At 49.1% G+C, this 17,060-nt stretch overlaps 1 pseudogene; it reads right to left on the bottom strand.

Annotated features, from left to right (window-relative positions):
• Positions 1-215: 215 nt before the first annotated feature.
• Positions 216-17,000, bottom strand: LOC111940549 (keratin, type II cytoskeletal cochleal-like; annotated as a pseudogene).
• Between the last annotated feature and the right edge of the window lie 60 nt (positions 17,001-17,060).

Raw genomic sequence — 17,060 nt, forward strand, 5'->3', positions numbered from 1 at the left:
CTGATCCTATATCCTACTGTTGGGACAGTGGGATTGGCTCCTGGCATGGGTTTGCAGCTCTGTTGGGCTGGATGAGATGAGCTGACCTGTACAGGACTGCCTGGTAGGTCCACAGCTCTGGGATAACTTTTTCCAGGAGTTTTCCCTCCCAGGATATAGAACTGAAGTAGTTGAGGAGTCCTGGAGTCCCATCCCCCTCTTACTCTTCTTACCCTCTAGCAGCTCCCTGAATTGACATCGTCCATATTCAGGACCAGCTTGAGGTTCCTCAGCTCCTGGAACTCATGGAGTTGCAGGGCCAGGTCAGCCTTGGCTTTTTCCAGAGTAATTTCCAGCTCTGAGAGTTTGTTATTTGCATCCATGACAGTGGCCCCAAGCTCGGCACTCTGCAAGGACATAGCAGGGAGTGGGACACAGCCAGGGATGGCAGGAGTGGGGCTGTCACAGTCCTGGGTACAGCAGTAGCTCCTGAAGAGCCTTTACAAGTTGCTCCAGGACCAGGTGAAGTGGCTGTGGAATTCTCAGGAGCAGCAAATCTGCCTTCCCTGCAGAAATTCCCACACATGGCTGTGCTCACCTGGCCCATTGTGTTCCCAACTTCTCACTTGGTCCTTGGTGCTCCCAATTTCTCACCTGGCCCTTGGTGATCCTGATTCTCTCTCCAGTCTCTGGACCATCTGTGCCAGCTCAGCTGTCATGGGTTTCACCTCTCTCAGGCTCTCTGTGTTGCTGCCTGCAGTGACTCTCAGCTCCTCCAATTAAAATCACAGCCATGGAATGGTTTGGGTTGAAAGCTCATCCCATCCCACCCCTGCCACGGGCAGGGACACCTCCCACTATCCCAGATTGCTCCAAGACCTGTCCAACCTGGCCTTGGACACTTCCAGGGATGGGGCAGCCACAGCTTCTCTGGGAATCCATTCTAGGGCCTCTCCACCCTCACAGGAAGGAATTTCTTCCCAATATCCCATCTAAATCTTCCTTCCCTCTGCTTATGGCTGTTCTTTGTCCCATAGACAACTCAAAAGGTGTCATTGAATATCCTAAAACACATCTCGAGTTAAACCAGAGCAGATCAGGGAGTGAGGGGTGTCTCTGTGGGGGTTGAAGTTGGCCTGAAGAGAGGTGGGGCCCACCCCACCCTTTCCAGGTGTTCTCCTGGAAACCTTGTTTTTCTGCCAGGCCTGGGCTCATGCCCAGTTCCTGCAGGTGATGTCTCTGTGCCAAGCCCTGACGTCCTTGATGGTTCCATCCTGATGCAGATCTTGGCTGTTGCCCCTCTGTAGAACCACAGAAGTGTCTGGGATCTGGGCCAGCAGCCAGTGGTGGGGACATGGGCTGTGCCTACTGTGCACCCAGTCCAGCCCAAACTGGTGCCAGCCCCACCATCCTGTTTGGTCCCCCTTTGGGGTGACCCTTTCACACTGAATCACCAGCGAGCCCTGGGCCACACTAGCATGAGCCCATGCTTCCCCAGGACAACCAGCTTCTAAATCCAGCTGGGAAATGGAAATTACTGGGGAAGCCTCTCACCTCTTTGCAGAACATTCTCAGGAATTCACCCTGTTCTTTCAGCCTTCCCACCTTGCCTTCCAGCTTGGCTTTGTCCAAGAGATCTCTCTGTTCTGGAGAGCATTGAGGGATGGAAAGAGGAATTTTATGAGGGAGAACACACTCTGGGCTGCCCTCAGGGTCAGTGCTGTGACCGTGCTCCAGCTTCTGGAATTTGGGGTCTGATTGGAGTTTGAGCCAAACCCAGCCAAACCCAGCTTCTGCTTATACTTGTTTCCTGTGCTGCCTTGGGGAAAAAGTCACCACAACCACCCAAAAACCTGAATGAGTAGGGGACAGTTCAACCAGAAAGTCCCTTGCTCATCTTCCTTAGGACAAGTAGCTCCCCCTGGGCATGTGTCCGCTCATCCCTGGACCTGTGTGGGAAAATGGGAGGTTTTGCTGGAGCTCAGCACAATTCCCTCATTCTTTGAGTTCCTTCAGGCCACAAGTGAAACAAATGAACCTGATTTTTTCCCTCTCCCCACACAGTGTTTTGGGATACCTTGCTCTTGTTTTGTAGCCCGTGGGAAAACAAACTTGTTTTCAGAGAGGTTTCTGCAGCAGAATTGCTTTTGTGTGACTTCAAAAAGCTGCTGAACACTTAGAAATCTGAATTTCTGAGTCAGGAAAGAGGGAAAGCAAATGTGGAAGAGGGATATTCTGCTTTCTCCATCTGTCTGTAACTGTGGATGTTGCTTTCCGTACTGAAATCCTGGGAGATTTTTCATCATCTTCACCTCCACCATGGGAATCTACTGGAGGTGAATCCATTTCATCTCTGCCTACAAATTCTCTGGGAACCATTTGCTAGCCCAGAAAGTCCAGTGTTTCTGCCTGTTCACAAATTTCAAGCAACATTTTGAGCTCTGAAGTTGCATTTCTCTGGTTTTTACTCCCATTTTCTTGTTGGTTTCCCAACCCTGCTTTGCTGCTCTCAGGCCCGTTTGTAACTGGGCTCTGCTTCTCTTGAAGGCTTCCAGATTCTCCCTCAAATTCCAGATAAAAGCCCTGATCATGGCCTTGATGCTGCTCTCACAGTGACTCTGCAGGAAACTCCACTTGGTCTCCAGCACCTTCTTCTGCTGCTCTGGATCCAAACCTGAATCCCAGAAAGGAAAATGGGAAATGGGAAGAGGATTGTGAAGATTGTGAAGAAGGGTTTGGAGGGCCTGCATGAGGAGCAGCTGAGGTAATTTGGTTTATCCAGCTGGGGAAGAGGAAACTGAGGTGGGACTCATTGGGGGCTGCAGCTTCATCCCAAGGGACAGCTCCAATCTCTGCTCTGGGGACCAGGAACAGGACCCAGGGAGTGGCTGGAACTGTGCCATGGGAGGGTCAGGCTGGATATCAGGAAAAGGTTCTTCCCCAGAGAGTGGCTGGGCACTGAAAAAGCTCCCCAGGGAATGGTCCCAGCCTCAGGGCTGCCAAAACTCAAGGAATGTTTGGACTATGACCAGGGTGGGATTTTGAGACGTCTGTGCAGGGGCAGGAGTTGGACTGGATGATCCCTGTGGGTCTTTTCCCAAGTATCCCATGGCAAAGTTCTTGTGTGAGCCAGTGCTGATGCCCTGGCAGTGGGATGTGTTCCTGCTCCCGACACACCTGGCAGTGTTTCCCAATCCAGCAGCTTTTGTTTGGGGGCACCCATGTGGAAATGCACAAAAAAGCAAAGACATTCTTGAAACCAGCTCTGCAACAAATGTGAGCTGTGCAGACAGGGCTGAGAGGGGACTGAGCTGGAACTGGTTTTAGCTTCTCCCCTGCCCCAGTCAGGCCCAGAGGTCAGAACAGCAGTGCCTGGACACTGAGGCCTCATAAACCCCAAGGTTCTCCCCTGGCAACTTGTGCAAGTTCCCTCAGTATCTCTAATGAGAGTGTTTGTTGTAATGAGAGAGGAATCCTTATTCTGCCAGGATTCCATGCCCTGTCCATGCCAAACCCCTCCCTTGGACTCCAGACCCTGGGAACTGGAGCTGGGGAGTGTCCTCAGCTCACCTGGTCAATGAGTGAAGCAAATTTGTTGTTGAGGGTCCTGAGATGCTCCTTCTGTTGGTACTTCACCATCTGCACGCTGGGATGGAGCTCTGTCCGGAGCAGCAGCTCTGGGGTGGTGATGGGTGCAATGGTGGTGGGGGCGATGCTGGTGATGGTTCAGGGTGTGATGGTGGTGATGATGCCTTCAGAGGCTACCTAGAACAGATGCTAGACAGTGTTAAAGGAATAAAGTAGGTATTTATTAAAAAGACTTTCAAAGGATACACCTTGGGCAGTACAAGAGCCTGGCCGTGGCTCCACCCAAGATGAATGATGTATCACAAGTTTTCACACTTTTATAAGTTTTGGTCCATTTCCATATTGGGCTTAATTATCCAATTACAGCTTCAGGTTATGAAGTCCCATCCTCTCAGTTTGCTGCCCTCAATTCAATGTTGTTTATACTTTTTGGGCCTAAAGCTGCAACAGTGTCCTTGGTTCTTGGGCTGGAAAGGGATTGTTTTGTCTGATTAAACTGTGAAGAGAACTTGCTAACACTTTATGTGAAGTTCAGAATTATATAACAATGCAGTACAGAGTCTGGAAAATATGAAAGCTAAAACTTAAGGCATCAGTGGGAGAGGTGGTGCAGGGGGTGCTGGTGCAGGAGGTGATGGTGATGGGGTGATGGTGATGGGGTGATGGTGCAAGGCTGGGAGGCTCTGCCCAGCCTGGAACTGAAGTTGGCGCCACTGTAGCTGAACCCCGCTCTGGCTGCACCAAAACTGTGTCCACGTGTTGGAGGACAACTTCCACCAGCTCTTCTGGGCCCTGACCATGAACCATCACAGTTTCTGCTGCTGGAACAGCCCAGAGCACCCCAGGGACACCGGGCAGTGCTGAAACCACACCACCAAGTTCTGGGAAGAGCTACAGAGGAAAAGACAAAATTCCCTCTGGACTGGCTGCAGCCCATGCAGTAGGAGCAGCAGGACATGGTGAGTGCTGGGACAGAGGTTGGTGCTGGAAGCTGATTCCTGGGTGCAGTTCCCTCTGCAGGGCACCTTTTCCTTTTATTTGTGTGGGAAATGGGGTGAAGCTGCACAAAACTTCCACAAAATGTTTGTGCTGCAAAGAATAGAGACTAATTAACATTACTTGTGCTTGGCAGCCAGAGCAGCACCTGGTCTGTCCTATTAGAGTTTGAGGAATGATTTAAAGTCACAGGGACCATAGTTAGGCCTTGTGTAAGGACAAGAAAAATTAGGGAATTTGGGTCAAGTGAATTATTTTTGGGTGAAAATTTCCCTTTTTGACTAGTTGGGTGAACTGAAGCTGAGATTTCAAAGGTGTAAAATGCTTTTTATCCAAGGAGATCCTAATTTTTTGCTGGTCCCTCTGCTTTCAAGAGAGAGATTTGAAGGAAAGAATGACTCTGATTGTTAATAAAACTCTCAGCAATAAATGGGAATTTACTGGGAATTAATAAATTCTGGCTGCCAGGTTAAGGGTAAATGACCATTTTGTTGTTGGTTCTACCTAGAAAAAGGTAGAACCCTTCATTTCAATGCCAGGAAACATCTACAGGGCTAAATCTATTTCCCAAGGTGGTTTTCCTGTAGGTTGCTGATCTGGGTGTTTTCCAACACATTCATTAATTTCAGAAAATTGCTGATTAGTTTGAACCAAAGTCAATGCCTGGAATGTGATGGCTTTTTCTAGACACTCATCGGCCAAATCCTTGGAAAAGCAGCATCTCCTCATCCTTCACTTGAAGGTTGGTCCCACCTGGTTTGGGGCAGGGCCCCTCTTACATTGTGCCCTTGCGGTGTTGGGATTGGGTTCTTCCTGCTACTCCTGTTCATGTTGGATCCCTGGAAGGACCAGATAGTGTTGGAGCTATGTCTCTGCTTGGAAGGGTGGTGTTTTGTAGGGAAAAGGTGGAAGTTTCAGATGAAGGGTTTGGTTTCATTCCATGCATTTCTTTCCTCTTCCTTGTCCCATGGTTAGTTGGGATTGGAGCCACAATCCCCTGTTTTGTTGGAAGTATTTGGGAGCTCTTGGATGTTCTGGCTGCAGGGCTCTTGGACATCCTGAGGGAAACTGGGCAGGAGAAGAGCCTGAGTTAATCCCATGGTTCTCCTCAATCCTCATGTTGCTACAGGTTTGGTTTTGGTTTGGGGCTCTCTGGCTGCAGCTCCGTTCTCCACATTTTCATCCTCAGGAATTCTTTCTGCTTTGGATGAGCCAACTAACACAGCCAGGCCTGGGGCAGGAATCTGAGGGAGGGGTTGTGGGAGGAAGGGTCTGCAGGGGTCTGAACCCAGAGGAGGAAGGGGAGTGGGTGAAGCTGCAGCTTCTCCAGTGCAATAGGGATATGTGTTGGAAATGTTACCAAATGGACTCCAAAGAAACCTCACCCAAATCTGAAATGTTTTGATTGAGTTCAGCCAAATAGAATTGTGGAATCATGGAATGGTTAGGTTAGGAGGGACCTTAACACTCATCCTGGTTCACCCCTGGTATGGACACCTTCCACTAACCCAGGTTATTCCAAGTCCCATCCAACCTAGCCTTGAACACTTCCAAGAGTGTCACTTCCAAGAGCAATCAATTGATATATGCTTGGAATACCAAAAATTTCTGGGATTTAGTGATGGGTTGTGGGAGCCCATATCCACAGAGTCCTGAAGAGACATGGCAAGGAGGAAGAGAAAAGGAACCCTTTACAGAGGCTCTCCAGTGCCCTTGGATGAGGCACTCCACCTTGGCTTTCAGCTCATCTTTGCTCACAGAGGCACAATCCGTGTGTCCTGGAGCACTTAAAGGGTTTGGGAAATGGAAAAGTGTTTAATGGCAGCAGAAAATGAGATTTCAAATTCCCAGGGCTGTTCTCTTCAAGGACACATTTCCCTTCCTCTCAGGAAGATGACAGATGTCACTGGACAGAGAAGAGGAGGAAGGGTTTGGGCCAGTTGGGGTTTCTAAAAATCCTACATGAACACACTCAGCTAAAGTTGATCCACTTAAGGTGGGATTCTACTCTTTTTAATTAAAATCTGCCCAAAAGTTGGCCTTTAGGTCCCTCTAAAGTCTCTGGAGAGAGAGAGGCCTCACCTTCCTTCCAACAACATTGTCTGCTGTTCTCCCTAAAAGCCTGGAATAAATGTCGTATTTGGTTGAAAGAGCTCTGAGCACAACAAACTCCTCCTGTGCACAGGCCTGCGGGGTGGGGTTTGCTCCTCACACCTGCAAGGGGAAGAAAAAACCATCACTTTGCTCCTCATTATTTAAGTTAAATGCAGGAACATGATGGGATCCATGGGATTGTCCTGGGCAGGGCCAAGAGTTGGACCTGATGATCCTTTGGGTCCCTTCCAGCTCGGGATATTCCATGATTAAACAGGAACATTAATCTAATCCCCCTCTTCCACTTCCAAATGCCCAACCCCAGCAGCTGCTGATGGAAGTCACCCATGAGCACCTTGGGACAGATTCTGATCCTTGTGCAGCCTTTGCCATCCCAAAGATCAGTTCCATGGAATGACACCTCTCATCACTTGCAGGAGTGTCTTCCATGGGGAATTGCTGCTAGGAAAACCATACCTGGGCATTCCTTTCTGCTGGAATCGTTGGCCAAATCCCTGGGGGTTTGGACTGTACATGTATTTATTTATCAGTGAAAGAAGTGGGTTCAGAGTGACAAAACTGCAGAAAAGGAGGATAAATCTTTCCTGGAGAAATGAAATAGGTAATTTTCAGTCTCATCCTTGCTGGAATATCAACAGGGCTCTGTGCCGTGGGTGTAAACACTCTTAATTCCTTTGGCTGCAATGGGATAAGGCTTAGCCCTGGAAATTCCTCTTCTAAAAGTGCTTTTATGTGATTTTTTCTTTTTTTGACATTCCCATGGCCTGGGAACATGTTCTGCTCCATGGAGAAGTTCTTGCACGCAATCCCAAAAGCCACTCAATCTTTTAGGGTGAAGCTGTGTGGAGTTCTGGTAATTGAGCACTTTTTTTGGGATCCATCCTAAAAGGAGCTCAGAGAGCTCAGCATTTCCCTGGTTGGGCCCTGGGTGCCTGGGAGAGTTGGCATCTCCTGGGAAGTGGAAGGAGTGGGGTTGGCTCATTGTCTCTGGGTATTTAATTGCGGAGCTGGGCTGATCTCAGCACCTGCAGCCTGGCAGACCTGGCCCAAACCTTGGCTTGGGAGCTTCTCCCTGCTCTGGAATCCCATTCTTGGTATCCCCTGGCCTGGTGGCTCTGCCAGCTGCTCCAGAGAGGGGATGGAATGTAGAGCTCAACTGCTTTCCTTCATCTGGAGTAAGCCTTTCCAAAAGTTTAGTTCTGATCATTTGGATCCATCTTCCTTGGTTTTAAAAACCTCTTGGAGCATTCCCCCTCTTCTGGCATCTCCAGGGACTGCCTAAATGCTCTCAGTCCATGGGGGTTGGGGGGGAGTTGCTCCTGGGGAACAACTTTTGACCCCAAATTCTTTCTGCTCTTTGGCTGGTTGGGATGGTGGTGTTTATAGCCAGGTGAAACTAGCCCCATCTTCTGGTCTCTGTTGGCTGTTAAACGTGGAAAACTTCCCAAGGTGCTGCCTTGGGATCTCTCCCAGTGCTCCAGTGTTCCCCTTCCTCTCAGGACAGAGACAGGGAGGAGTGAGAGATGGGAAGTCTCTGAGCAACAGCCAGTGAAGAGGCCAAATCTAAAGTTACTCTAAAATGACACTTGCAAAGGAGTTTAATGGTGACACAGAAACCCTACACTACTCATAGTTTGATTGCAGTTTATTGAAGAAATTTCATAAAAATCATATAAAAAGTTCAGCAGGAGCAGAAAATGAGAGGAACGAGCTGGTTACATTTTGGTACAGAATTTCTGAACCATTTTCTTTGCCTCCCTCCCCTTCCCATAAAAAAACCAAAAAAAACCCAACAAAAACCCCACAAACAAACAAACAAAAAAACCCCACCAAAAAACCAAACAAAACCAAACAAAAAATGAAACCTGAATATGTTAAACCAGAGATGTTTTTCCAAGATAAGTAAAATTTATGGTTTGGGTTCAACAATTCTTCCCCTGCTTCCCTGTGTTTCTAACCTGCCTCCATCTTCTGAGAAGGGGAATGCTTTTCTGCTGGGACACCTGTGTGATATGTGGGCTTTGGGCACTTAAAGGTATACCTTCTGGGTGAGTAAAGAATTCATTGGACATTAGAGAGAGCCCTTTGATGTGTGGAAAATTAAGGCTGAATTTTGGGATGTAGGTAGAGCAGGAGAGCCCTGGAGCCAGCAATGCCAGAGGAATTGGGGAGCCTGTGGAAAGATGTTTTGTTTTCAATTCCTTAAGAATCTGGGGAGTGAGGAAGGAGTAGGTGGGAGGCAACACCACCATGGGCTCAACTCTCCTGGATTCCTGGGCAGGTAAAGGAACAGGCTCTGTTTCCAGATGTAAACATGATTCTTGCCCCTCCTCTGGATTGGCACTGGGGCACCGGGAAGGTGCTAACTGAGTTCTGATGTTAATGAGATTCGTTAATGAGACAGCTGATTATTCACTGATAAGCTGCACTCACCAGCTGGGGGAGGGATATGAGGGGAATTGTTTGGACTGGGAGAGGGAGCGCTCCCAAGCTGAGAAATAGCGTTGGGAAGGTTTTCCCTCAATGGCTAAGAGACAAGCAGGGATTTTGAGACGATTCCAGGCTTTGTGCTGGCAGGTGAAGGTGTTGCTTGCCCTCCCGTGCTCCAGGTGAGTGGCTCAGCTCAGGTGGCTTTTCTGGATGGTGCTTTTTGACACAAACCTTACGCTGGAGCTGCTTCCTGCTCCAGAGCCAAATTCCCCCATTCCTAGCCTGTTGAAACTTGGTCTCAGCCCCAGTGTGTTCCCACCTCGGTAGCTGCTCCCAGATGAGACCATGGCTTCGATGGGCACAGGGTTTTTTGGAAAAGTACAAAGGAATTTTAAGCTTTAGTTTTACACATTTCAATTATTTCTTGGACAGTCTCTAACTGATTAGGTTTCACACATTCTCTGGCTTTTCTTCCTGGCCTGAGGCATCTGTGTTTCCCAAGGGACAATCTCAATGTACAAATCCCTTCAAGTTCAAATCTGGTTGAGGAAAATGTGCCTCAGGTTCTTTGGCCTCCCTAGTCCCACCTAAAGGGCTGGGAAAATTAGACAGCAAAACCTAATTATATTAATTTTTGTGCCAATAACTACAAACTGCATCTTCCTTGTCTTACCCTCAGTTCCAAGTACAATCAAAGAATCACTTAATATATTGTTTGTGAGATGGATTACTTACAAATATTCATGGCACCAACACCTTCTCCAGCCAGCCTGGAAGAAAGAGAGGATGGAGAAGTCAAGGCTCCTTATAAGGATAATTTCAAGCAATATTTTTGCACCAAGGACCTTGGAAAACAGACCCAAGGGGGGCTGGGTCTGATGGGGAGCATCCAAGAGGATTTGGAATGACACCTGTAACTACATAGGATGAGGATGAATTTTCTCTGCAAAATTCTGTGGCACTTTCACCTCCTTGCAAGGCAAAGGTGAGAACAATCCTGGATTTGGTTTGCATGGAGAGTTCCCACCTGCTCTTCTCACCCTGCAGCAGCTTCCTGTTGGCTGTGATCTTGATGTCCAGGGCAAGCTTGACATTTATGAACTCCTGGTAATCCTGGAGCTGCTGGGCCAGGTGTGCCTTGGCTTTCTGCAGAGCATCCTCCAGTTCCTCCAGCCTGGCTCTGGCATCCTGAGGGCAATGTCCCTGTGCTGCTCCATGTGTGCTCCATGGCTGTCTGCAGCCCAGCCACCTGCGGGGAACACGTCCAGTGACCATGTGATGGGTCTGGAATTCCTGATTTCCAGGCCCCTTCCAGCCAGGGGTGAAGATAGGAGCACCCCACATTTCGGGAGGTCCTGTGCCTTTACCTATTTCTTCACACTATCCATGTCTGAGTGGAGCTGCTGGACCAAGTGGTTCATCTCTGAGATCTCCACCCTGGTGTTCTGGAGGTCATCCCCATGCCAGCTGGCTGAGAGCTGCAGCTCCTCATACTGGATGGGCAGGGAGGTGCCATGGGGGACAGGCAGAGACTGACCCTGCTCTGATCCTCTCTTGACCAGGACTTTCCACACTCATCTCCTTGAACTTCTCCCTTCTGTGTCCTTCTGAGCTCTCAGTCCCATTCCCATAGGGAATCGGTGTCCGTAGGCAAGCACATCCATCAGGACCTCAAAGAGGCCCTTTCTGGCATCCCCTCAGGGTACTGGGGGCCCTGCAGTCCTCCCCTGCCAGGCTCGAGGCCGCCCACTGAGATCCCTTGAGACGTGGCCCCATGGGGTCCTCCTGGGGCCCATCAGAGTCCCCAAGCCCCTGCCAAGGTGTGGGGTGCCTGCAGGAGGGGTCTCCTTCTGCTCCTCCATCTCTCATTATCAAAGCAACAATTTCACATAGAATTGTGAAGAATCATAGAATCATTAAGGTAGGAAAAGACCTTTAAGATCATCAAGTCCAACTGTCAAACATCTCCAAGGGACTATTTGAACTCCTCTCCAAATCCACTTCATTTTACACCCTTTTCCCCTGTCCTTGCTGCTTGCTTTCTCCAGTATAAATCAGCCTTTGCAAAATGCTAAACAAAAATCTCCCTGTTTGTTTTCGCTTCTTTACCTTCTTCTGGTACCAGGACTTGGCCTCAGCGCAGCTCTGTCAACCATTGGTTGGCAATGTCCTCGTACTTTGCCTTGACATCAGTGGTGATGCTGTCCATGTCTGGATTCCTGTTGTTGTCCATGGCCAGGACTGTGGAAGTGTTGGAGATCTGGGTCTGCATCTGGGACAGCTGCTGTAAACAAATTCATTTTCTGTCCCAAATGTTTCGCTGTTTGTTTGTCCTGAGCTAAAGTGTAGAAGAGAGTTGGGGAGGAGCTGCAGCACTGACCAGCTCTTGGGCTCTTTGAGACTCTGGAGACTGGGAAAATGGGGGAATAGCAGCCTGGGAATTTTGGGATACTCTTACTGCTTTGTAGAAGGCTCACAGGAAGTTAATCTCATCTGTCAGGGCATCCACCTTGGTCCCCAGATTCACCTTGTTCACATCGGCAGCATCCGCATCCTGGAATGGGGGCAATGGAGGTTGGACCAGACCTTCTCTGAGCCCTTGGGCAAAGTCTTTGTATCTAACACAAACCTTTGGAGTTTCAGATTAAATTAAGAACTGAAATTTCATATTAAACTGGAAACAGAGAATTTCTTGATCTCTGCGCCTTTAAACAGAGCCAAGAGTAAACTGATTTCTCACCTCCACCTTTTTTTTGGGAGGGGAGGAGGGAGGATGTCCATGGATCCAAACAATGTCACACCACTGAAATTCCCTTTTCCTGCCAGTGCCCAGGCAGATATTTTGTACAATACTTGAAACAGCATAAACTTATTGTGTCTTCTGCAGGTGGGACCAGGGGCTGTGGATGCTGAGATTGGACACAGAAATGCTGAGGACTGGCAGAGCATCTGGTGAAGGGACGAGAGCTGACCCAGAGCTTATCTGGGGGACCAGATCAGTGGGATCTGTGGAATCTGTGCTGGTCTGTGGGGCACTCCGGAGTTTAGGATGAGGGATCTGAAACAAGGAGGAATTACAGACCAGCACTGCCCTACTGGCACAGCTGTGTGTTTCTGCTTCCTGGGATGACTCCACCTGTTCCTGGTGCTCAGGGCCTGGCACTGCTGCATACAAAGGGTGATTTGAATGTGGTTTGCCTTTCCAAAGCTGTCCCTGCTTTGGTGGTGGTGCCTCCTCACCTTCTTGAACATGACAAAGTTGTTCTCTGCTGTCCTGTGCTTGTTGATCTCCTCCTCACACCTGGGAGGGAGAGCTCAGAATCCCTTCACAGCCTCCACCAAGGGCCTGTGCAAACCCCCTCTTCACACGAGGAGAGACCAAAGGGTCTCCACAGATTTCTGGAGGGAGCAGTGCTGGAACAGAGTCCTTGATGGAGCTTTATTGCTTCTACTTCTATGTCTGTTGTAGTTCATTTATTTAGTTCTGTTTAAATTGTTAGTATTTCATCTGTTTGGTATGTTCCTGGTTCTCCCCCATTTACTGCTTTGGTTGGTTCCATTTGTCTGTTATGTAAACCCCTCCCAGTTTTCCTGAATGTTCCCCGTCCATCACCTTTTACCCTGCCCCATCTCCCCATCCATCACTGTAAACCCCACCTCTCCTTCCAGCTCCTTCCATGCTTTCCTCCAAAACACTATTGGTTGTTATGTTGTATTCCCGCTTTCTTTGTATTCCCATTGGCCCCTGATTTTGTAGCCTCCTCCCCTTACCCCTCCGTCCGTGAGCTCCCATTGGACCCTGGACTGTGCCCGCCCCTGAGATAAAACCCAGTGCACAGAGGTGCTCGGGGCTCTCTTCGGTCCTGAATTCTCCCAGCCCGGACCCTTGTGCTCATCCCCTTTCTTGAATAAACCTGTTCCTGGGAAGTACAGCTGAGTGAGTCTCCTCCTTCCTTTTGCCACCACCCATGACACCTGATTTGGCAGAGCCCGGCAGGATTCGGTGCTCTGAAGGTTCTGCAATGGGATCACCTTTCCCCTGCAGTTCCCCACTCCTGACAACTGCCCGTGCCAGAGTGGCACCATAGAGCTAGCCCAGAGCTCTGGTGCGGCCAAGAGCAGCGTCATATGTCACGGGTAATGATGGAAAAGGCAGCATCCTGGAGATGGGAGGGGCCGTCTAGAAAAGCTGCAGGCCCTTATTAAAGGCACTTTTTATCCCATGAATGGGAGCCCTGTGCTCCTGAAATGTTCTGGGTGGAGCCAGGAATGAGCTCATCGCCACACCTGGTTAGTCAGGAGAGCTGGGATCTGCGATGCAGCTCCCGCAGGATGTCCGGGGAGTAGGGCGAGGGTGGCTAGTGCAGGGAGAGCCAAGGCTACGCTCTTGGGATAGGTCAAAACCCAGTGGGAGCCTGGACTGATGCCCAGCTCCTATGGAATGCTTAAATGGGGGAGATGAAAGAGAGGAGTTCAAAGGAAGGAGTCCGTGCAGGTAATAAACCATGGGCGTCCCCTGGCGCTTTCATGGGGGAGGATTTATTCCCATCAGGAATATCCGTCCCTGAAAATAATCTCCGTTAAGCAGAGCCCCATTTTTGCATTCATTTGTGTGTCTCAAAGCTCTTGGCCACGTAGAAGAAAAAATTTAATATCTGTTTTTCTTCTGTTGCTGGATTAATGTTTGGTCCAGAGGAATCAGAGGTTTGAGTTTGAAGGGACCTTAAAGATCATGTCATTCCACTTCCCATATTAGAAAGAAAATTTGGAACCCAAAAAGTTTAAAATAAAGGTGGGAAAGACAAACTCTTAGGAAGTGGGGCAGGAGCCTGATGTCCTTCTGTAGGTGTGGATGCAAGAGGATGGTCCCTGCCTAGCAATGTGTGTGATGTCATTGAGCTTCACCCCAGAATCCGCTGATCCCAAAGGAATAATTGCTACTTTGTCAGACACAAGGAGAGCTGTGAAGTCTAAACTGCATCTCTGATGTGACCTTTGATTGTTCAAGGGTTTCATGTGCATGCAGATTTCTTTCTCCAGGGCAGTCAAGGATGTTTCAATGCTGCTTTGGGGCTGGAGGGAACTTTTCCTGGTGGGAAAAGCTGGCACAAAGTGTCAGGCATGTGATCTCCTGTGAAAGGAGAGCAGAGGGTCCAAGCAGGATGCACATGGCCTTGTTGGGAGCTGGGATGAGCACTTCCCTCCCACCTTTCATTTTTCTGGTTCCACACTTACAATTTAAGCTCCTAATTTTTTCACATCCATTCCCAGCAGATCCCTGATGGTCATGGGAGCAGACACAAATACTGGATGGATGTTTTCCCAAAGCGCAAAGAGCAGAGGAGAGAGAGAACTCCTGCTCCTAACAGTCCAAAGAGTTGCTGAGCTGAAACTCTCACCCTGAATTCTGGCAACTTTCCATGGGGCAGAAGGGAACTCCTCACTTTCCAAAGTGCTCAAACTATCCAATACATTGAATAAATTCTCATTTAGCTTTAAACTAAAAGAGGAGAGTTTTAGATGAGATATTGGGGAGAAATTCCTCCCTGTGAAGGTGGGGAAGCCCTGGAATGGATTTCTCATGGAAACCTGGGAGTGTCCAAAGCCAGGTTGGATGGGGCTTGGAGCAGCCTGGGATAGTGAGAGGTGTCCCTGCCCATGGCAAGGGGTGGGATGAGATGATCTTTAATGTCCCTTCCCATTCAAACCTTTCCATGATTCTGAGGTTTTTGGGCTGTCTTGGGCCTTTTCACTGATGTGGGAAGAACAGAGTGAAGGAAAACTGGACAGGTCTTTCTATGGGTGTTGCCTACCTGACCTTGAAGTCCTCTACCACGTCCTGCATGGCCTTGAGCTCGGAGCTGAGCTGCAGCCTCTCTCCTCCCAGAGTCTCCAGCTGCTGCCTCGTGCTGCTGATGTACAATTCAAATGTGTGGTCTCCAGGCTATTCTTCACAATCTTCTGGTCTTTCAAAAGCCTTCATTTGGTCTCCAGAACTTTGCTTTGTTGCTCCAGGAACTGCACCTGAAACCCATCAGAACAATACAGATAATTCAGGATCCTCTACTAAAAACTTTCCTTGGTTTTCATGAAATGGAGGTTTAATATGGCAGGGGTTGTAAATATTTTCTGTAATTTAAAGCATGATTTGATGGGCATGTCACCAGAAGATCATTGGTGGGAAGATTTGGGAGCCAGGAGAAATATTCTCTGCAAGGAAACCTGGAGAAATTTGTTCCGCATCCAGGTTGTCAAAAAGATCTGTACGGACAGATGGACAAATGGATATGGAACAAAGTCCAGCACAAAATCCTTAACTCTGCTTTAATGATTTAGAATTAAATTTCTAACACTGAGAACTGCCTGACTCCATCTCCAGGTAATGCTGGAGCTGGAGGAGCACAATGTGTCTCACCTTGTTGATAAAGGAGGAAAATTCGTTGTTGAGGGATTTGATCTGATCCTTCTCCTCCTGCCATACCTGCTGCATGTTGGGGTCAATCTCCAGGTTCAGGGGCACCAAGAGGCACTGGTTGACCATGACCTTTTGGATCCCTCAAGGGTCACATCCAAGTCCTGCTCCTCTAGCCCTGCCTCCTGCCCTGCGGCTGTATCCTGGTCTGGCAGCCCTGAGCCCTCCACTCATGGCCATCCTTATGCTCACCCCAAGGCTGTGAAGGCTTCTTCTGCTGAAAGCTCTGTTGGTCCTTCCCACGCTTCCAGCAGGGCTGTGGGATACAGACACGGAGCTGAGCGTGCTGCACTGGATGGGCATCACAGCAGGAGCAGCACCCAACTCCAAGAGACCCAACACTGAATGAAGACAATGAAGTGAGGTGGAAGAGCAGCAGGAATCTTTGGGAGCTGGGATCAGGAGTCCCCTCAGCCTTTTATGCTTTTAGAGAGCTGGGCTTGACCACAGCTCAAGGGAGTGAGGTCCTAGGTTTGGTGTCTGGCATCCAGCCACCCCCACCCACTCTAATGCCATGAGCTCCAGCGACAGCTCATTAAACTTTCTTACCCCTGTTTTGTAAGATGCTTTTCAAAGAGGAGATTACTGGTGGGGCAAAAAAAAAAAAGCATTTCCATCCACAACTTGCCTTTGGGCTTGATTTTAGCTTGGTTAATGTGGTTCCTGTTTAGTTTAAAGCTGATGGGACTGAAGCTGCCTCAAGAGGGAATCCAGAGATGAGGAAAATGCCAGTTTGATGTGATTTGCTAAAGAAAAAACCTGAGTCTGCCCCCAGATTTCCAGCCATTGTGGGGTAATGACAACCTGTGCTGATCCAGACAAGAAGGTCCTGTCTTGGTCTGCACTTCTGAGCTTTGCAGGCAGAACTTCACCTGCACTGAGGTGCTGCTGGTAAAGGTAGGGTTTTGGGAGGCATCAGTGCCTTTCTGGGAGCCCAGGTGCTTTGAGTCAAAATGCGGAATTCTGAGAATTCTGAAAGTCCAGGGTCCCCTGAGAGAAAACAGTCTGAGGTGTGAAAGTCTTGCTCATCAGAGGAGTCACAGAATGCTCTGGGCTAGAAGGCATCCACAGAGACCATCAAGTCCAACCCCTGGCCCTGCACAGACACCTCAAAATCCCATCCTGTACTGAAGGGCATTGTCCAAATGCTTCTAGAGCTCTGGCAGCCTTGGGCCTGTGACCATTCCCTGGGGAGCCTTTTCAGTGCCCCAGCACCCTCTGGGGAAGAACCTTTCCTGATATCCAACCTAAGCCTCCCCTGACACAGCTCCATCCATTCTCTGGGTCCCTGGTCCCCAGAGATCGGAGCTGCCCCTCAGGATGAAGCTTCAGCCCCCAGAGGGTCTCACCTCTTCTTTTCCAAGGTGGACAAACCAACCCTCAGCTGTTCCTTGTGTGGGCCCTGCAGACCCTTCCCCATCCATGTAGCTCTCAACTGAGCTTTGATGCTGGACAGTGCTTAAATAACAAATCAATCTCC

The sequence above is a fragment of the Cyanistes caeruleus genome, chromosome 32 (assembly GCF_971803275.1).
Source record: "Cyanistes caeruleus chromosome 32, bCyaCae1.hap1.1, whole genome shotgun sequence".
Classification (NCBI taxonomy): Eukaryota; Metazoa; Chordata; class Aves; order Passeriformes; family Paridae; genus Cyanistes; species Cyanistes caeruleus.